Source organism: Halichoerus grypus, chromosome X (genome assembly GCF_964656455.1).
Source record: "Halichoerus grypus chromosome X, mHalGry1.hap1.1, whole genome shotgun sequence".
Lineage (NCBI taxonomy): Eukaryota > Metazoa > Chordata > Mammalia > Carnivora > Phocidae > Halichoerus > Halichoerus grypus.
The window spans coordinates 129,307,427-129,330,161 of record NC_135727.1 but is presented as its reverse complement, the minus strand read 5'-3'; the positions used below and the strand labels follow the sequence as shown (position 1 = coordinate 129,330,161).

At 39.1% G+C, this 22,735-nt stretch overlaps 1 long non-coding RNA gene across 1 annotated transcript in view; it reads right to left on the bottom strand.

Moving 5' to 3' along the window:
* The window catches only part of LOC144380578 (uncharacterized), a 533,150-nt gene that overhangs the window by 277,300 nt on the left and 233,115 nt on the right, over positions 1-22,735 (bottom strand). Inside the window, exon 4 of the long non-coding RNA XR_013444781.1 lies at positions 4,590-4,692. This is a non-coding gene — a long non-coding RNA (uncharacterized LOC144380578). The remainder of the gene's footprint in view (positions 1-4,589; positions 4,693-22,735) is intronic.

Genomic DNA, 22,735 nt, shown 5'->3' with positions numbered 1-22,735 from the left:
TCTAACGTCTCAGTAATTCCCCAAACATATTTCCCTCGTACTTAACGAAATTATTGATATTTTGGACTTTCACTGTGCCTTTTACATAAGATAAATCACCACCGCATTAGCTATTGAATTTCTCTGAAAAATGTTTTAAAGCTTTGAACACCAATTCCCAAATATATTACATATTCTTCTAAAGGAGAAGAACACACTCTAATTGACATGCTTTAGTTAATCTGGGGATACAAATAGTCTGCAATGTATCAATTCCTTCTCAATAATCTCATTTCTTTTCCTTCCTCCCCTGCATAGAGATGGCTCTGGAGAGGGCTGAGAGAGACAAACCACCTTCCCACAAAGAGTCTAAGTTTTACAAGCGGCTTAATGACAGAAAAGCAAAGTAGAAAGAGGGTCAAGATGAAGCACTGGGATATGTCCACACTCCTCTGAGCGGAGGGAACACAGAGCCCATTCTGCAAGCCCGGGGGGTGTCAGCAGGGGGAACGACAAAGCAGCAAGGCTACACGACATCCCAGCTACCACCAACAATTTGAGGTCTCCCCCCAACCCCGCCACACTGCAGCATAGTGGGTTTACCTGCCATGTGACTTCACAGAGCGGGCATTTGGCAAAACCTAGGAAAGCTTATTGACTCACCCCAAAGAGACAGGGTTAGCCTGAAAGGCACCAGGACACTTTAGTTATCAATGTAAATATCACAGATGTGTTGGGTTTTCCGCCAACCAGTGGGAGATGGGCCACTGGAAAACGTATTAATTTGGCAAGAGAGAGGAGACACATTTCGCTAAGCTTTGGCAAAATCTGCTCTAGTAAATTACTTAGACATACATGTACTGATACAAATGTATGTGTGTATTTTTATACATAAACACACACTCTACATGTTATGCTTTTATATGAAGCATATAATCTATGATCTTTGACAAATAGGTCCAAAAAACAATGGGATGTGGATCTGGTTGTCTTTAAAAAAAACAAAACAAAACAAAATTCTAATACCTTGTATTGCTACTTAAAAATACATGTTAAAATGAAATGTATGCATGACATCGTAATGCAGTCACAGTGACATAAAGCGGGTTACAGGACGGTGGGGATGATGACAAGAAAATGTGTCCCATTAACTTAAAATGTATCCAGAAATGATACTGGGTTTGGAAACAAAACCAGTGCATTTTTTTGTCTCTATCTGCCACACTTAATAGCAGAACCACCTCCTAAAACATGGGCAAAATAGGCACTTTACTTGCAGAGCATTTTTCCTTGATTACATTTCTGGCCTAACATTGTCTAATATTATGATTTCAAAGAAAAAGCCATTTTAAGAATAATAAAAAGGATGCTTGGAAAATATTACCAGAGCACTAAGACACAAAGAGCATAAAATTATCATCCAATTCAACTGTCCAAAGGCATATCCATTATTTGGAGCTGTGAGCGGGCTCTCATGACATGGCTCTGGAGGTCCGTGCTTCACTGGATTAAATAGATTTTCACAAGCACAGCGTTATTACTGAATTTCCTTCTTTTGTAATGAATTTCACCCCCCGTGCTCTTTATTCCGTGGCTCTGCTAATCATATCGATGATTTACATAGGAAGCTTCCACAGATCACCACAATCTACAGGGCATTGAACGCACAATTTTTCTGGGGGCCACGAGCTGCTCTCACTGATTTTCGCCAGGCATGTTCTCCACTAGGAATGTGGACCCAGCCACATAATCTACGGGCTTTCAAGATCCTTGATTAACTGTCCAGCGTGCCCTCAGCCAACTCCTTGGCAGAAACACCTTGGTTTTCAATATTCTTATCTTTCTGACAAGTATGCAGAAGGAAAGTCAGATTTCAGCTTCTGGGAGAAAAAACCCAACTGAATGCACCAGGAAAAAATGGGCATATTCTAGGGCGATCAATAAATATTTGCTCTAGGTGAGATTCTAATGTATTAATACAATTTAACTCATGGAAATAAAGTCATCCCACATAAGGAAAGATGTGGTAGGAAAAATAAGGGGAGAGCCCAAGACAGGACATGCCTGTGTGCGTGCATACATATGTGTGTATGTATGTAGATCTATTATGTGTATCTATGTTTCAATGTACCTGCTAAGATATAGTAAGACACAGGATGTCAGGCGTCCTCACTACAAATGGAATTTATTTCATATGACCCAAAGTATGATGATATTATTCCTTGATAGCTCCTACCTGAAACCTCTGGGAGGTTGAGGATGTACCCCTGTTGCCTGGGGCCTGATGGGATGTGACTTCAACATAGGAATTTGGGGGGACACAATTCTGCCCATTACAACTGTCAAACATCCTGACTACAAATGAAATTTGTTTCACGTGACCTAAAGTATAATGTTATTCCTTGATACCTGCTACTCAAAACCTAGGTCCTAAGACTAAACCAGTCACATCTTGGAGTTGCACAAAGAGCCAGATCTGGAGCAACGATTAGGTTTGTAATTGTCATTCTAGTATAGTCAACATCCAGTGTTACATTAGTTTCAGGTGTATGCTTGATCATTTTCTGTGCCTGGTTCCCACAGGTCCATCTCAGAAGCGTGGGGAAGACCGACATCTATCATAGAGACTTTGGTAGCTTTCCGTGAGCAGGGTCAGTGCAAAAACAGATGATGTCCAAATCTCAGAGAGTTGACACAATAAAGGTTTATACTGTATTTGTCTCATATGGAGGTCAGAGAGGATGGGGGCTCAGTTTCACCAGGGTACTCACGACACGGGCTGCCTGTGGTACGCAGCTTCCCTATTCCCTGTGGTGTCAGTGCTCTTGGCTGGGTCCAAAAGCAAGAAAAGGTTGAGTCACCCATCAAAGGAGAACGTATGGAAATGGTACAGTTTTCACTGCCATGATTGAGTGATGTCATACAACAAAGGGGACCTTCAGTTATGCGGATCATTCCATGGGTTTAAGCTCATGAACATACCTCTTGTTCAAATATTAAAAGACCAGAGAAGAAATGGATATTATGTCATGTACATTTTCAAATAGAGAAAGTAGAGAAACAAAATAATGGATGGATATATATATATTTTCATATATCCATATATCCATACATTAGACGAGGCCACCGTGTCACCACAAGGAGTTAAGACAAAGACCCCTTGGTAATCATGTCTGAGCACAGACAGACCAGGAACATTGTCCAGATCACAGCATCCAAAACAGCCCCCTCCTCTTGCTGATCTGGTTGCCGCTTCTTTACCAAGAGGCAGCCTCTTCTGCCCTCCCTACAGATGACAATTACCGAGATACTCAGCCATAGAAATATCCCCACTTTCCAACAGCGTCCAACCCAGACGACAGCCTCTTCATCCTCAGAACCTCCCCACATCACCCACCCACATGCAAACCCTGCCACAGATTTGTTCTAACACTGTCCACTGGAGATGGCCAGCAGCCCCTGTGGTTTGCGTTTTCTCTTGCCACAATGAGTAATTAGACCAACCTGCCCGACCACAGGTGTGTTCCTGGTGGCCTTCCTATCATTTACCCAAAGATCCCATTCTTTTTTCAAAAAGTGGAAATACTTTAGAAATTTGCCTTGAACAAATGACTTCGGATCTGCATTCCACAGACCACGTTCTTCCAACTCAAGATAATTAAGTCAGAAAGACACAGATGCCATTACAAAGTAAACATGTGTATCTATTGTCAATTAGAAAATACATTGTATATAAATAACCCATTCTTCAAGCAAAAATCATTGTGGGCACAATCCTTCAGTATATTTAATTTCAATAAATTCAAAAGGATATGAAAGTATCAGCTGCTAAGTTTTTTGGAAAGCAGATAAATGGTAGGTCACTAACATTTAGATCCCTAAGGCTTATAAGGTGAACATGATAAATTAGGATCATAAAATAAAATCCTACTATAAACATCAATTGTCCCCCACCATCATCAGGATTCTGATAATCATAAAATTTGCTTTAACTGATTTTCTTAGAAAGCTAACCCCACTTTTCCTTGCCATTTGGGTTATTGCAAATATATCGTTTCATTGGGCACACACCTTGATTGTCTGCAAATACGGAGGCAAAGAAAGAGAACTAATGGGAGAAAGATAGTTATGGCGGACCCAGTGGCATGAAACCAACAAACACCTTGGTTGTCTGCAAATACAAGGCAAAGCAATAGAACTAATGGGAGAAAGACAGTGATGGCAGACCCAATGGCATGAAACCAACAAACCATTCGTTGTCAGTACTTTGTTGAATACCAACCTTGGGATAGGCTCTTTTGTAGGCGATACGGATGGGTCTCGACTAGGACTAAATTGTATGTCATGCTAGGTAGACTTCCATCAGCTTTTATACTCAGATGATGACATCTCCAAATTGAAGACCCCCTACCCTATGAGGTATTAATTACATATCACTGGTTCTAAAACCTACAGATACATCTCTTCTGCAGATGTATAGAGAAATAAAACACCATTAGATTTTATGTTCTCTTATTGGTAACTTTGTGTTTTGGATTTTCTTTTTGATAGAAATGTGGTCAGAGTCTTTTCCCCATGGCTGAAGTGTATTTCACGTACAATAAACTCACCCGTGCAGCCTGCGAGAAGAGCTTCGGTGACAGATGGCTCTGAGCCTGATCTCATCCTGTATGGTGCAGTGATCTGTCTGATGTCAGTGGTATGGAGAGACCCCTGCGGGAAAGAAAACAGGCTTGTGACAGCAAACCGCACCAGGCGAAAAAGCAACTACACATACGACTTTGTGGAAACGATGCCTGATTATCCTAAAGGGAAAAAAAATGATTACATCAAATGTTCTTTTTTGACATTTATCTTTTATTTAATGTCAGTGCTGGCTGCAGACTTTTTTTAGTAAAGACACATTGCATAAAACTGCATGGCAGATACATTTTGTTTTCCAATTGGAAATAGTTCTTTCCAGTGCCAATGCCAACTAATTAGTTGACTGAGCCCTTACATATTAAAAATAATTTTTGTTTTGCAGAAATGTGCTTCTGGCATTTACTAACACCATGTGGTTCAGATACAAAGGCAAATATACAAAAGACATAGGGAATTTGTTGGAGGTGAGGCTCCCAATTGAGACCTGGAGATTGGATGAGTACATTGGAGTCATGCCATATTGCTGAATGTGGTATACTCAAGGTGAACCTTTTTACATTTTCTTTTATACGGGAGCACCACATAAAAATGTCTTGAAAACTGTAGTAACGTACCCTCGAATGGAAAAACATCAAATCTTCCACTAAGTCCTACCCACTGAGAGAGTATAATCGTGTTGTGTGTGTGTAACATAGACTCTTGGATAAAATATGTACAGCTGCGGTCTATACAATTTGGGGGATTTTCTAAGTTTTAATTCCATTCCCCAGTGTAATGGCTGATGTTCCCCTTTAGAGTGCTTTGAATCATTCAGGAGATAGTTTATCATTTCGAGATATTTTTATCATTTCTGGGATATTTCTACAGTCCAATCCAAATATGACCTAATGGATGTTTGCATTGGTTTTCTGATGCTTCATAACAAACTACTCCACACACAGGAGCTTAAGACAACAGATGTTTGTGATCTCATGGCTTGCGTGGGACACCAGGCCAGGGCTTAACTGGGTCATCTGCTCAGGGCTTCACTTGGATTAAATCCAATTGTTGGCTGGGCTGCATGCTCATCTGGAAGTTCTGGGTATTCGTTTTCTTATGGTTGTGGAAGGGAGGTCCCGTTCGTCTGTCAGCTGCTGGAAGGGAAGCTCAGTGCCTAGAAGTCACCCCTTCTCAGTTCACAACATGACCATTTGCTTACTTCCTGGTGCCCTGCAGGGTGCACCTGCTTATCTCTCTCTTAAGACCACATGTGATGAAGTAGTTCAGGGCCACCGGGAACAATTCCTCTTTGATGAACTCAGAGTCAACTGCTTAGTGTCCTAATCAGGGGAAATAAATCCCATGGTATCCACATTCCCACCCATACTCAAGGGGATTAAATTATACAAGGTATGTACCACCAGGGGGCAGGAATCTAGCTGGCCATTTGACAACCCCACTTGCCACAGCATCCTTGTATTTTATACAAACCACTATTTTTTTCCTTGCAGTTTTTATTGAGAAATAGAGCCTGCATTGAAAGGAGTAAAACCTCCTTCTTTTCACATTTACTTGCAATCCCATTCAGTCCTACAATTAGTCTCAATATACTCATGGATATTACGCTATCTTTGACCCACCGTGCAACAATACACTGGTGTCCGAATGACTATAGCTTTACAATGATTTTTGAAACACATCCATTGCGCAAGACTTCCCACCTATAAATTCAGAAAGAGATACTCTTTGGGGCTCCTGCACCCAATTCCAATGTGTGTATGCATGTGGAGGCTTCCCCACATCAACCGGCAATTCTCTGACCCATGTTGGGTGTCCCTACAATTCAACTCAATTCTGACACATCTGTTTGGAGAAAGCATCACATCCCACAGGTTAATGACCCCCTCCTTAGGTTTGATTAATTTGCTAGAGTGGCTCACAGAGCTCACAGAGCTCAGAAACCCGTTTCTTCAATAGATTACCAGTTTATCACAAAAGATATTAAACGATATGAATCAACAGCCAGATGAAGAGATACATAGAGCAAAGTCCTGAACAAAGGAGCTTTTGTCCCATACAGTTTAGGGTCCAGAACAGAGGCATTCTGGTTCCCCAACCATGAAGGCCTCTGAACTCTGTCCTTTTGGGATTTTATGGAGGCTTCATCAAACAGGCATGATTGATGAAGTCATCGGCCATTGGCAATTGATTCAACCTCCAGCCCCTCTCCTTTTGGGAGGTCTTGGAGTGGGACTGAAAGTTGTAATCACCAGGCTGGTTTCCCTGGTGCTTTCTTTAAATCACCTCATTCACACAACAAAAGAAACTTTGATCTCTCTCATCTCAGGAAATTCCAAGGGTTTTAGGAGCTCCCGGCCAGAAATGGGGCAAAGACCAAACATATACTTTTAAATCACAATTATCACAGACACTCACCTTTTGGAGCTCATCCCTCCTTATTTACACTGTGTAGTTATTTTATTCTCTCAAAGCTCAAGCCGGCATCAATCCCTTTTCTGATACTGCTGGTCTTTTTCTGAGCATTCCCTGATGTAGTGTTTCAATGCTGGTGTTGGTGGGGTGAGGTCTGGAGCGCAGACGGCCAAGAAAGAGTTCTTGAGACATCTTTCGCGCAAAAAGGTGGTTTTATTAAAGCACAGGGACAGAACCCGTGGGCAGAAAGAGCTGCTGCACCGGGGCTGTGAGGAATGTTTCTATACTTAGGAGTTGGGGGAGGTAAGGAAAAGGGAGGTTTTCAAGAGAACTTTCATCTGCTAAAGAGGACCTACAAGATAACAGAGGCCTGGCCATTGTCAAGTAAAGGTTGTTTTTCCCTCTAGCAGGGCATTAACATTAAGACAGTTGGGAGTGTCCCTCTGGAACTTAGGTTATTGATAAGAATGCTTTTTTCTTGTAAATCACTAAGACATTTGTAAACTGAGGGAGACTCGAGTCTTGCTGGACTGTAAGCTCTATAATTTAACCATTTGGGTTTTTTTTTCCCTTCCCTTTGCTTTAGGGCAGCCAGGAGTCCCTGAGGAATGCCACACAGATCCCACCTGAGAGTGGGGGTGGGGATTGTGCGGTATCAGCATGTGCTTGGTCTTCAACTTGCCTTCTGCCCCCCTATCATTCCCCACATTGGTATCAGGGCATGGGTGCATCTAAGATTTTGATGTGTATTTTTCCTAGTATTTCTGTTCATGATCACATTGGCCCAGACGCCTGGTCAACTGTCTCACACAAAGTGGGTATTTCGGGGCGCCTGGGTGGCTCAGTTGTTAAGCGTCTGCCTTCGGCTCGGGTCATGATCCCAGGGTCCTGGGATTGAGCCCCACATCCGGCTCCCTGCTCCGTGGGAAGCCTGCTTCTCACTCTCCCACCGCCCTGCTTGTGTTCCCTCTCTCTGTGTGTCTCTCTCTGTCAAGTAAATAAATAAAATCTTTAAACAACAACAACAACAAAGTGAGTATCTCAAAAGTCTTCTGTTCTGTCATGTCCAAAGACTTGTATCTCGATTTCCAGCAATAACGTCCTTCCTACTCTGTCTTTATGGAATGAGATTCTCTAGGGAAATAAAACCCCGAAGAAAGGCAATAGAGATTAAGCTCAAAGAGGATGGGTCAAACATAGAAACCAGAATTAAAATATTGCAATCAATGAGTTATATGAGTTATATATGCCAGTGTTGAGGGTTGAGTTCTGTTGTTCCAAAGGACATGCTGAGGCTGTTAACACGCAGTCCCTCAGAATCTGACCTTATTTGGAAATAGGGTCATTGAAGATGCTATTAGTGAAGACGAGGTCATACTGGAGTAGGGTGGGGCCTGAATCCAACATAACTGGTTTCCTTATAAGACAGAAGGTCATGTGAAGACACAGTCACAGAGGAGAAACCTCGTAAAGACGGAGGCAAAGACGGGAGGGAAACAGCAAAACATAGTTTTAAGGCACTACACTGTGAGGACAGTCATGGATAATGGGTTAAGAATCATCATTTTCAAACTGTTGGATAGCTGTTTCATAGAAATCTGCCCATAGCTGGATTTTTGGGGTCCTTTTGTGGCCCTTCTTTGTCTTTATAAGATTGTTTCTCATTTTCTTTTGCTCTCCTTTTCTTTCCACACCCTTCTGCTCCATTCTTTCCTTCCCTTCCCTCCCATTCTCTTCTCTGCCTTCCTCCATCCCTCTCATGTCTAAACTCCTACATAAGTAGCCGGAAGTACCCAGCATGGCCACCATCAGTACCAGCAAGTGCAGGATTAGCCAGTCTACTACCTGCAGAACCCAGAGCTGGGATTCACCACACGCAGCAAGTCACAAGATAGGAAGACTAAACAACATCAGACAGAATATTAACAATTCCTAGTGGGGCCCTGGGGATGCAGCCTCCAGCCTGACTAGGTCAGCCTGAAAGACAAAGGTGCATCATAGGAACTCATGCTATTTAACTCCCACCAAGTCCTGAGAGCTGAGGTCTGAGAGCCAGGAAGTGGGCAGGAATGACTATAAGCCCTTGCATGCAGGACTCTGCGTCAGCGATGGAAGAGAATGAACAACGATGAGCTAGAAGGTGCCAGAACTCAGGAGGCCTGCCATCCGGCTGCACTCACCACACATAACTGTGCCAATCAGAATATTCTACCAGGGCTTTGTGCTGCAAACTGCTTCCTCAGATTTTTTTTTCATAACACATATACTTGGTTTTGCATGTGTCTGTTTCTTTAATTTCCAAAATATTTTGGGAGCATCTGCATAATCATCACTGGTTGAATCCATTTGTGTTCGAAATTTGTTTAAAACATGCTTTTGACTTCACAACCAGCTGAGTCATCATACGGTGCTGATGCATAATCAAGCTTCTTGATCCAATTTGATTTGAATAGTAAAGTATCTTGATTTTTTTAACCTTATACTTCACTTGATTTTTATATCATTTCCATAAGGATAATGGTTGAAGTAACTTTTTTTCCTTGAAAGAATTTTCCATCCTATGAGTGCCTCAGTTTTCATGGAAGGCTTAACCCACATGTACACATATTTCTTTGTTTTATTTTATGTATCTATCATCTATCTATCTATGTATCTACCTTATCCATCCATCCATCCATCCCTATATCTATTTATCTACCCATCTATCTATCCATCCATCCCCATATCTATCTCTCCATCCATCCATCCATCCATCCATCCCTATATCTATCTATCTATCTATCTATCATCCATCTATCCCCATATCTATTTATCTATCTATCCATCCATCCATCATCTCTCTCTCCAAATCTCAATTATTTTTTCCTCCCTATCCTTATCACTGACACTTAACATTGCGTGGAAAAGCCACCACTGGTAAATTCCACACATCTGAAAGGCAGGCACATAGAAAGCAGAAACATGATTCCTGGTGTTTTTTTTTTTTTTTTTGATTCCTTACAGTAAACACGTCTGTAAATCTACTGAACAGGACAGAGAGAAACATAGGAGTCACTCACATAGACACCATGTAAATTTGTTACATGTTAATAAGCTGTCATCATACTTCGGACTGTGTATATATATTACTCAGCTGTCTCTATATAGAGATGTCATATTATCATAAATACAAATACATGATATCTAGATATATCAGATCAATATATATTGATCAGAGAGAGATGGATCCTCAGCCACTACCTCCTTCCTTTCTATCATTCTCCAGAAGTAATCATCATTATGAATTTTATGTGCACCTATCTTGCTTCATTTTATCCAAAATAAGCTGGATTTATTTACGTTAAAATAAAGTCTGCAGAGTTCTAAAAAACTAGAGACTACCTACAGTATATATCCAGGGGCCTTTAAAAATCCTACTTTAGGACTGCATTTTAATATTGGTTTTAGGTTACTATCCAAAATGTGTGCCTGATTTTCATTAATTTCTTTGTAAAGAGTGCAAGTAACAAGAGTAAAACGTGCTTATACTTTTCATAAATGGAGGCCACCCTATGTGAAAAAAAAATCTGGAAAACTTAGATATGCAATTAAAGTTTCAGACACATTTGCCCCTTTTTACAATTTTGAAAAATAGAGAAATTGGGATTGTTTCGTCTGTCTTAGAAATATCTGCTCCTCCATAATTAGCAACAATGCATTGCGTTTAGTGTCTGAGAGCCTGACTATGTTTATTTGAAGTTTTAATGAAAATTTATGAGGAACCAAATTAACTATAGTTTCACAGTGGTTAAATTGTAATGCTGTCTGTGGAGGGAGGCCCAGATTAAATAAAATAAATCAATTCTAGGCTGATGATGGTATGATATCAAATCCTAAGTAAATTTAAAAGTTTTATATACATATACATCTCCATCAGGAACAGAGTCAAAATCAATTGTGAAAAGATGGTCAGTAAAATATAATGAGGCAGAAAATTGAAATGAAAAATGCTGAAGGGACTCTAAAATATTAATGGAAATGCTCTTAGATGGAGCTGCTTAACTATAAATAGAAAAAGCTAAGGAGAATCTGATTAGCTGTTTCTTAATTAAATATTTACTTTGCTCGGCAATCTCATCTCATTTTTTCACAGTTGCAGAGCGTGTTTGCCAGAACGGAGCTGATTAGCTGTGAAGATGCTTTCTGGTGACACACACACAATGAGACTACGGACTCCAGCAAGACAGGTGCTAGGATATTACCCGGACATGCAAGCCCGCACATCACAGAAGGCTCATTTTTCATTAACACATTAAACACTGGCAGGGCCCGCCGTGAGTGGCTGGCCCTGGGTTCAAATCTGGATGTGCCAAATGAATCAGATGTACCTGCCCTCCTGCAAATGCAGGTCTAGGAGGAAAGGCGTATGTGTAAATTAATGTCTTCAAGGTATCATATAAAATACTATGACCTGAAATGAATGTAATATTGTGTGTCGATATACTTCAAATAACAAGAAAATTACTATGACCCAGACATAGAAAGGTTTATTGGTCACATAAATGAGGAAGTTTTTAAATTTACTCAAGAATAATTTAAATACTAAGACATGATGAGTGAAAATTTGGCAGGGAAATTAAACAAAGCAAGACTGAATTACCATGCTTTGTGCAGAATATCTCCCCATCTCCACTTGAGTATGTGTAACTACTACGTAGTCAAATCTGTTCTGTGAAAACTTCTGCTTTTGTCTTTTTAAGAGTCCCAGTAGAAAGGAATTTGAATAAATTTTGACACCTACCCTAATCTAAATAGGTATCAATTTAATAGATTTGCATAGTTATTGTTTTTTCAATATTTTTTCAGTATTTCAATATTTCAAGAAAAGTCTGCAGGGCTTGGCAAGAATTGAGCTATTTCCTGTGTTCTTGACATTTGATATACAATTTAAGAGGTTCTTCTTACCTTATTTAACTCTCTTTTTTTATAGTCAGTAAAATAACTTTAATGTTTACTTCTTTTCTTGTAACAGCTTTATTGAGATATAATTGATGTACAGCAATTCCTGTGCATGTTTGGTATATACACTTTGATGAGTATGGACATCTTGTTACAGCAGAATACCATTACTACAATCAAAGTAAACACATCCATCACCTCCAGAAGCTTCCTACTGTCCCTACTCTGTGTGTGTTACTGAGAACACTTCACAGGAGATCTACCCTCTTCACAAAATTTTAGGTGCACTGTGTTAGTAAATAGGGACAATGTTGTACAGCAATCTCTGGAATTCATGCATTTGGTGCACCTCTAGGACTTATCATTGAAAGTTTATACCCTCTGAGCAACAAGCCCCAGGAACAGTCACCTGGCACGTGACTTGGAGAATTCTGCCGCCAGGTGTTGAGGCTGGTGACAGAACTGGCATGACACAGGTAACCTGGGGATGGAGCAGCTTGTACAATGGGCTCTGCTTGTACAAGCACATGGACCCTCTACGCCCATCCTGCTGTGATGAGCTTGTGGGATGTCAACTGGGGGTGATTTTGCCCATAGCGGGCATTTGTCAAAGGAAAGTGACAGTTCAGGTCACAAAAATGAGATTGGGAGTGCAACCACAGATGTTGTTCGATACCCTATATTGTTCAGGACAGAGTGTTCTGGTCTAACATGGTCATAGGTTGAGGTTGAGAAATGGTGCTTGAGAGCAACATGTGTATGACCAAGCGAACTAATTTGGTGAGAAACTGAAATGGAGAGAGTCTGAGAACAGAAGAAACACTAATAAAGCTTAAAGAAAACTGACAGAGGAGAAAGTGTAAGTGGACTGAAGAATGAAATTCTAAAAAGAGTACACTACAAAATACTTGATTTAATTTAATTTAATTTAATTTTCTGTATTTCTTAACATCTTATGATATCTTAGTTCTAATGAAGAGAACCTGGACGCACCAGAGGTAAATATTCTGACTCTTGTTGGAAGGGAGCCAAGAAGACAAAATCCCTGTTGTGCAATGGACTTGATCATATACAGAAAGGGCCTGATTAAAATAAGTCACTCTCTTCCTTGTAAGTAGGAGGAGACTCACACACGATGGACACATTTCTATGGAGTCTTTACCCGTTCTGCTAAAGGGGATGCAACACATAATGGCAAGCAATCCATCACCTCAAATGGATCTGTCCAACCCCGTATCGATAAACTTGCTAACATGTCTTTTAATTATGCCCAGACAATGACTTAGTTGTTTCCTGCAAGTAAACGCCTCTCAGAAATGCAACGTGTTTGTTAACTAGGTCAAATGAATACACTCTCCAAGACATTAACTAGATGTGTGTCCATTCTTAGTTTCAAATGTTTACAATACAAACAAATGCTATTTAAGTTGACTTTGTGACACGTTCTACTTTGTTTTAATGAAAAATAGGATCTTATAATCTGAGAATGGATTATGTTTCAGGGAACATTTGCCCAAAGCTGTGTATATAACATACTTTTCATATTTGTTGCTAGTGATGGTGGAGATGATAATGGTGTATGTGTGTGTGGGGGGGGGGAGGGGTAATGGTGAACACATTACCTAATAAAACTTTTAAGAAAATAATAGTGATTGGTACTATTTTTGTACAAAATCCCTCAATTTCATTGTTAGTACTGTCTGTGAGGTCTAAGAGTTACTCCTGAAATATCTGGAAATTTTTATATAATTTTTATAGAATGTATATAAATTCTACAAAGCTGGGAGTATTTTAGAATCAGTATTACTTAATGAGAGAAAGTCACTTATCATCTGTAATCGGAAAAAAACCATCAGCTATTTAGAATTGACACTTTGAAGGAAACAATCAACAAAACTAAAAGGCAGCCTATGGAATGGGAGAAAGTATTTCCAAATGACATATCTGATAAAAGTTTAGTATTCAAGATCTGTAAAGAACTTAATCAAGCTTAACACCCCAAAAAGCAAATAATCCAGTCAAGAAATGGGCAGAAGACACGCATAGATATTTTTTCCAAAGAAGACATACAGATGGCCCACAGACACATGAAAAGATGCTCAACATCACTCACCACCATGGAAATACAAATCAAAACCCTGATGAGATATCACCTCACACCCGTCAGAATGGTTAAAATCAGCAACATAAGGAAAAACAGGTGTTGGCGAGGATGTGAGAAAGGGGAACCCTCGTGCACTGTTGGTGGGAATGCAAGCTGGTGCAGCCACTCTGGAAAACGGTATGGAGCGTCCTCAAAAAGTTGAAAATAGAGCTACCCTACGGCCCAGAAATTGCACCACAGGGTATTTATCCAAAGGATACAAAAATTCTGATTTGAAGGGGTACATGCACTCTGATGCTTACAGCATTATTATTATTAATAATAGCCCAATTATATCATTGACGCTTTGAAATGTTCTGTCTCATTCATTTCCTTCTTTCTAGGACCAAGAATCATTTTACTTTGTGGAAATAACTAATCTTTTTCTCTCAATATTTTGTTATAAAGCTTGTTTGGCTTGTGTATTTAGAGCATCAGGGTCTTTTTCTGCATAAACAAAGTTTAACAGGGAAACAAAGGTTCATACTGGAGAGGTCCCCATAGGGCTGGATTTTCTTTCCCTGCCCACGCTGCAAATCAGATGATGTACCAGTCTTTGGATGAGACACAAGGAAGACAATTCTTTCAAAACTGATACCGTAGGAAAGATAGCAACCTTCTTCACAGACCAGTTTTCACAGAGATCTTCAATAAAATCCAGTATCATTCTATTCATGTGAGTAAATATTTATAATTGAAATTAAATATTTATTACTTTTAAGTTAGATAAACTCACTTTAGAAACTAGGAAAACACAGAAAACTCAGAGAAAAGAAAACTTACCTCATCCTAGAGAAAAGAATTATTACTATTATTTTATATTTTTCCATTCTTTCCATAGATAGGTGATAGCTAGATAAATGACTAATAGATAGATAGGTGATAGATAGATGATAGATGATAGATAGACAAGATAGAAGATAGATATGATGGATGGATGGATAGATAGATGATAGATAGATAGATAGATAGGAGATAGATATGATGGATGGATAGATAGATGATAGATATGATGGATGGATAGACAGATATGATGGGTGGATGGATGGATAGATGAATAGATAGATACATAGATACACAGATACATAGATATGATGGATAGATAGATGATTGATAGATGATAAATAGATAGATAATGATGGGTGGATGGATGGATGAATAGATACACAGACATGTATGTGAGCATAAACATACATATTAAATATATAATATAGGAAATGTTCTAAAAACATTTAACAAAATTATATATATATATATATATATATATATATTTGTGTATATAAAGTATCATACTCTACATTCTCTATTTGACCCAACTTCCCACTGTTACATTTTTTATTTTAAACTAGATGATTTTTTTTTCCTGCTAAAGCTTGGCAGAGAAAATGTCTTTATTGATGGGCAAAGAGAAATGGTTTTGAGTAAAATAAAAGCACCATCAAGCCGTACAACTGCATTAACCCTTCTTTCTGGCCAAATCACTATCTTTCAGTTATGTGCTTTCTATAAGTAATTCTTGCAAAATTCTGTTGCTTTAAGTTTCAAACTGAAAAAAGGGACAAATGGCATGATTTGAGAAGCTGAAATAGTATTTTCAGTTCTATGATGGAGCAGGTGATGAAGGTGCCTAGAACATATCGGATACATACAAAGGAACCATTCATACATAACAAAGATTCAATAATTTCTAGTCAATAAAGGTGTTCAAAATCCCCAAATACCCCAATCTAGAGGCAGAATTTTGCAATATTCACAAGTGAGAACATGTTAATATGCATAACACATAAAGGAATCAAGTACATTTTTTAAAAAAGGAAAAAAAATCAATAGCAAACAAATCTGAAGGCATTAACAGACATTTCATAGAAAAAGAAAAACTCTGGCCAAACAAGATATGAAAGGCCAGTCATCTTTGATAGAATTAAGGAATCGGAAAAAGAGTACAGTAAGATATGTGTTAGCGCCGGCAGATTGGAACAATTAAACTGTCCCATGGAAACAGGTGTTTTGTGAGCTGTGGGTCAGTGGGAACACAGCACTTTGGGGATAGATAGATAGATTGATTGATTACATTTAGATGGGTGAGTCCTGGGGCCTAGCACCTGCTCTCTTCAGTATCATACTTAGGACCAGACTACCTCTGGATGAAACAGAGTGGGAGGTCTGTATGAGAATCCCCCAACCAGTTCTGATTAAGAAAAAAAAAAAAAATTAGGAATATAAAACTGAAAACAATGCAGATGTTCCAATACAGGACAACAGACAAAGCTTGTTCTTTTCATATAGCGGAAATGTTATATGTTGGTGAATATCATTTAATTGCTCCTATGTGAAGTTGCATTTATAAGCATAATGTTGAGTAAGAAATGCAATTAGCATAGGTTTCTACAGAACAAGGTAAATTTATACAACACGCAAACCCGCAACAGACATCAGGATATCGTGTTCAAGGATATCTAAGTACACAGAAAAATGATAAGCAGGAGCTAAGGAACAATGGACAAGAATCCATTGTCTTAACTGGCAGGCAAAGGGATATGTTTTCTGGAGTAGCCCCACATGCACTGATTGCTCAGTGTTTATTTTAGACATAACAGGGTTAATTTTCCCAATTTCGGTGCATATTAGACATACCATACGTAATTTCACACATTAAATACTTCAAAAATATTTAGCTGTAATCACATGGATTTTTGTCAGGTACAATCGATAGCTATGAGCTTTCCTTAGTCACCATCTCGACTTCCAGCCAAAATGACGCGACTTTCCTTCAATTTCCACTGTTTCTGACCTCTAGCTGGAGCTGACACTAATTCTGAGACTCTGGGGCTGAACATATGCCAAGTGTGGTCCAACAGAAGCCTAAGAATTTTGCAGAGAAACTGGAGAAAGAAAATCTATTGGCACGGGATTCGCTTCCCCTTGAGCGGCTTTTCGACAAAGTTCTGCTGCTCCCGAGGGAAGAACCCGAGTCGTGATAAAGACAGAAACAGAAGCAGAAAAACAATTTGCAAGGCTCCTGTTTATTTTACGGGATGGGATAACCAGCCTCATACTTGGAATTTCTAATAGAGAAGTCAATGCTTTACCCCATTTTTTTGTTTTGTTTGTTTGCCCTTCACTGGTTTGAGCTTAGTGTTTTCATGAGAAATCGCCTTCACTTGTCCTGAATATTATGTTAAACTCACCGGCTCCCTAGCAACCCGATGCTTCAGATCTTGACATGCGATCAATATCAATCAACTGAAGCAATAAGATACTTTAGACATTTTACCTACTCAATAGGGCTTATTCCATAATTGATGAAATATTTCAAAACCAGCAGAAAGAATTTTAAATGTACCCTGCTGTTGGCATATTTAATAATGCATGTGAGGACTAAAGCAAAAAAAAGATTTTTCCCTCCGGGATGCCACACACACTCAGAAGGTTCCTTTTCGTGATGAGAGGACATAATCCATGTGCGTATTAATTTGAGGATCACTGAATTCACAGCCCGATGGTGTGTAGGATGTTGACACATGTTGTAACAGCAGTTCGAGACCTTTGCGGAGGTCAGGCTTGTCAACAGATAAAACAGTAACGGAATTCAGGTATCATGTGGGTCCTTTCCTCCAAGAACAACTGTGTATCGCTCAAAAACCATAAATGTGGGATCACATTGGGAAGGGTCATGTGAATAACAGGGAATTTAATACAAAGACTGGTAGGAAGACAGAGTTGAATGTACACATTACATGTTCAATTTTAAGCAATCTCTTCCCAATTAAACCTTTTAAAAGGGGGATACTGTGAAGAACTTATGGGAGTGACCATGTTTCTAAGTAACTGATACAATGGTTCATGTGGTAATTGTGGTCACTTCACCCACCAATAAGCAAGTGGTTCTGTCTGCCCATCTGGATTCCTGAGAGCGCTCCTGAGAAACTGAATCAATAGTATGTGTATATATAGAGATTTATTTTAAAGGATTGGCTCATGTGATTATGGAGGCTGGAAAATCTGAAATGTGCAGGGTGGTGGGCAGGCTCCAGATACAGAAGAGCCCATGGTGCAGATGAAGTTCAAAGACCATCCGCTGACCAATTCTCTCTTAGCTGGGGAGGCCAGTCTTTTTGTTGTATTCTTGTCTTCGACTGATTAGACGAGGCCCACTCACGTTACGAAGGGCAATCTGCTATCCTTAACGTCCACCCACACAAATGTGAATCTCATCCAAAACAGCCTACGAGTTGACACATACAATTAACCATCACATCACATCAAACAAAATGTGAGGTGAGGTGTGTTCTTCCTCATGCCACTAATGTTGGACAGGGCCACATCATTTTTCTTGGCCAATGGGGGTGTGTAGAGGGACACTGTGACCTGCTTATTAACCTATAGATTCAATGCAATTCTGATCACAGCCCAACAGGCTACAGGTAGAAGTTGGCAAGTTGATTTTAAGATTTATATCTAAAAGTCAAAGGACCTGGAATATCCTTAAGAGACTTGAGGGAAAAAAAAAAAATTTCAGGACTTATGCTAACTGACTTTCAGAATTACTACGGAGCTAGAAGTCATGAAGCAATATGGTACCAGCATAAGGATCAATCAGTAAATCGATCAACAGAACAGATACATAACTCAGAAATAGACCTGTACGTTTTTAAATTTAAATTCAAGTTAGGTAACATATAGTGTATTAGTTTCAGGAGTAGAATTTAGTGATTCATCAGTTGAACATGACACCCAGTGCTCATCACATCACGTGTCCTCCTTAATGCCCGTCATTCAGTTACCCCATCCCGCCACCCACCCCACCCCCTCCAGCAACCCTCAGTTTGTTTCCTAGTGCTAAGAGTCTCTTATGGTTTGCCTCCCTGTTTTTATTTTATTTTATTTTTCCTTTTGGATTTCGTCTATGCTGAGAAAGCAATCCCCTGAGCAGAGGCTGGGGTCTACTCCATTAATGACTGCAGAATAACTCATTGTCTTTATGGAAATAATAGAGCTTAGCCCCTGCCTCACATTGCAAATGGAAATTTTAAAAAAAATTAGAGGTGGATTGTAGATCTGAACATAAAAGATAAAATAAAGATTATCTCCATGAATTAAGGAAAAGCAAAGGTCATAGGTGCCAGGAAACGATAACGATAAGGGAAAAAGGTGAACGAATTAGAAAACAAGCAGATCATCAAAAGTCATCACAAAGAAAATGAGTAGGTAGGCCACAGATAGTCTGGGATGAATATGCATCTATATGCTGTATTGTATATGTGACTGTCTCTATGGTAGACATTCTATATGATACACATAATCTTATATATTAAGTATATTAGATGAATGTAGGCAGATATGAGATAGATATATTGGCAGAGGATAGATAAATGCACAGATAGATGATAGATTACACAGATACACAGATGAGTGATGATAGAAAGCACAGTAAGAATGCTAATGGCTGAAACCAGGTGGGGTGTATAGGTATTTACTGTAGAAATGTGTCGGCTTACTGGATGTTTAAAATTTTTATAATAAAATTCGGGGTAAAATAATCCACTTTAGCCAATACTGTTAGGTAACAGCAAAAGAGCAGATGTCCTAATATGTTTTCATTATCCAGCTTAATTTGGATAACAAAGCTTTTGAAGGAAAGTATTAAAGAGAAAAATTAGAGGCCACAATTTTCCATTATAATTGGCAAAATTCTATGCAAAACATTTTCCAGGAAATATATCTTAATATGGAATTCTAATTTAGTATTTTTATTCATAATTAATAAGATAATTCAGTTTTAACAGAATAGGGAAAAAAATCACAATTTAAAATTTGTTACCAACTCCTGATAAACTAGAAATATACTAGAATTTTGAAAAATGATTTCATCTCAAAATGATCATTTCAAAAAATGGTCAATAATACATTTTTTTAAATATCTATAATAAACCTCATAGTCCAGAGTAAAATATTAAAAACTTTCCTTTTTAATAAGGAGCAAGTTAAGTATTCAAAAAAACACATTCTATCCAACATTATACTAGTGGTCATTTCCTGGTTGGTTAGACAAGGAAATGTGATATGACATAAAGTACAATATTTGTACTTGAAATATAACCCCAAAGCAGGTAGGGATATAGTAATATAATTAATAAGTGAGTTTAGTAATGGTGTTAGGTACAAAATCAACAGAGAAAAATCAAAGCAATAAAGGAGAAAACAAAATATAAAAATAATGCTATTTAAAATAGCATCACAATAGTAATCACCTATAACAAATATAAACAAAATGCTGTGAAAGAAGAAATACAAAACAAATAAAATAATCACGCACAAGAGAAATGAATAAAAAGCTCAATGAATGGAGGTTTCTAATCCTACTATGAATTTGAATTGTCAATACTGTAGAGGTTTGAATTTTCCACCCATCTACAGATTCAAAGCCATTCCAAATGACCAACAATCCATCAAATTACTAGGGAATGTAACCAGTTAAAAACTATCAAAGTTTTGTCTTGATGGAGAGAAATGCGGGCATGTGTGGCGTATTCCACACCAACAACTAATTCTGCATGGTGAAAACAGACTCTGGGGGTTAGCACAGACCCTAGAGGGCAAAGGCTGAGTCCCAAAACACTGCCCCTGCCCCAGGTTCAGAAGCCAATCCCAACTCTGAGGGACCCCGTCCTCAGGCATAACATTGTGCCAGCATCCCCATGGGTTCACTAATGGGAACTCTATTATTATTTACAGGGTTTTATGGAGGTTTCATTCCATAGGTCTATTTGGTGATGTCATTGACCATCAGCCACTGACTTTAATCTGAGCCACCTGTCTTCCTCCCAGGAATTTGGGGTGGTGGTGGTGGGGGGGGGGTGAAGCGAAATGTTCCAACCCTCTAATCAGCTGGGTGGCCTTTATGGCAACCAAGCCATCATCCTGAAGCTATCCTGGGCCCCCCTCCCCACCAAGGGTCACCTCATTAGCCTAAACTCAGGTATGGCAGAAAGGGTCTCATCATGAATTTAAACAGACGGCCTTATCACTGGGGACATTCCAAGAGTTTTAGGAGGTTTGTGCAAGAGCGTCATTGCTTTATTGGATATAAATATATATTAAAATAAGAGTTGTTCAAACTGTACGGTAGATCCAAATCTAGACCAATGGAACAGAATGGAGAGGGCAGACATAGACCCATTATATATGGATGGATACATAATTAGCCAACAATGTCGAGGATATGAATGTGAAGTGTGGAACTGTAAGACATCTATATATAACTCCACTATCCCGTAAGACACCACAAGCCACAGACGCCTATCCAAAGATAAATTAATTAAAGTAAATTAAAATGTAAATTCAGTTTCTTAGTCATACGTGCCACATAGAATTGCTCATAGCCATCTGTAGCTAGAGACTATCCACTGGGCAGCAAAGATCAGAACATCTCCATCATCCCAAAAGTGGTACTGGACAGTGCTGGTGTAGAAAATAAGATTATAGGATATTTTATGAGCTCAGGGTGAAGTGAGATTTTAAGCAAGACTCAAACAAGGGCCAAATATTAGAAAAACATTGATAAATTAGGGGCATTACTTTTTACAACTGCTCTTCACCAAATGTAACCATGAAGCGTGGGAAACGCAGACATGCGATGGGGTGAGGTATTTGTCACACATATAACCACAAAGGGCTCATAGAGACCACCTTAAGATTGAGAGGGAAAAAGACACATGAGTAGCAAAAATGACATGGTTCTCACTCAAGAACCTCACAAAAGAGAGTATCTACATAACCAATAAACATGCAAAATGGTGGTCAACGTCATTGTGCACGGGAAAATAGCAATTATGACACCAGCAAGGTCTATGAACATACCCTCTGGGGCTAAAGAGAAACAATTTGACAATACCCAATGCTGTTGGGGACTTGGGGGAAAAGCAAACTTCCACAGTGCTGACAGTGGAAAGTCAACTGGTACCCAACTTTTGAAAAACAATTGGACGTTACCTCAAAGAACAGATGAACCAGGATTTCCATGCCTTGAGTATATAACAAATTGAAACGAGTGAACGATGTATACCAAGAACTGTATATAATATATACACTTGCCGGTGTATTTTTCAATCCTCAATCTGGATAAGACCCAAAGGTCTACCATAGTGGGAAGTAACAGCCGTAACACTTAGCAGGATAGTGTTATTTTTGCAAGGGAATACTAGAAGCATGGATGTTTGAGAGGGGTCAATTTCGAAGGCAGCAGTGCCCTTCAAGTCTTATTTCTTGCTTTTAGCAGAAGTTAAAATGGTCTTCCCTTGGCGTAATAAATCACCAAGGTCTATGTTTGTGTTTTGTGCACTCTTCATGCGTGTTACATTTCATGATAAAAATTCACTTAAAACAGAAAAGAGCTATGGATTCCACAGCACTACGTGTAAATATTTCCATGTGAAGTTCATTTCCACATCATCACTGAGACACAAAGATTATACACAAGCGCTGGCGACAGCAGTAAACATTCATTCTGGACCATAAAGCACAGATTTACAATATAATTTCTCACTCGTTTTTGTTTCCCACCCCCTCATCCCTGCTTCAGCTGCCCCAACAAAGAAGACTCATGGCACATAACCCTCA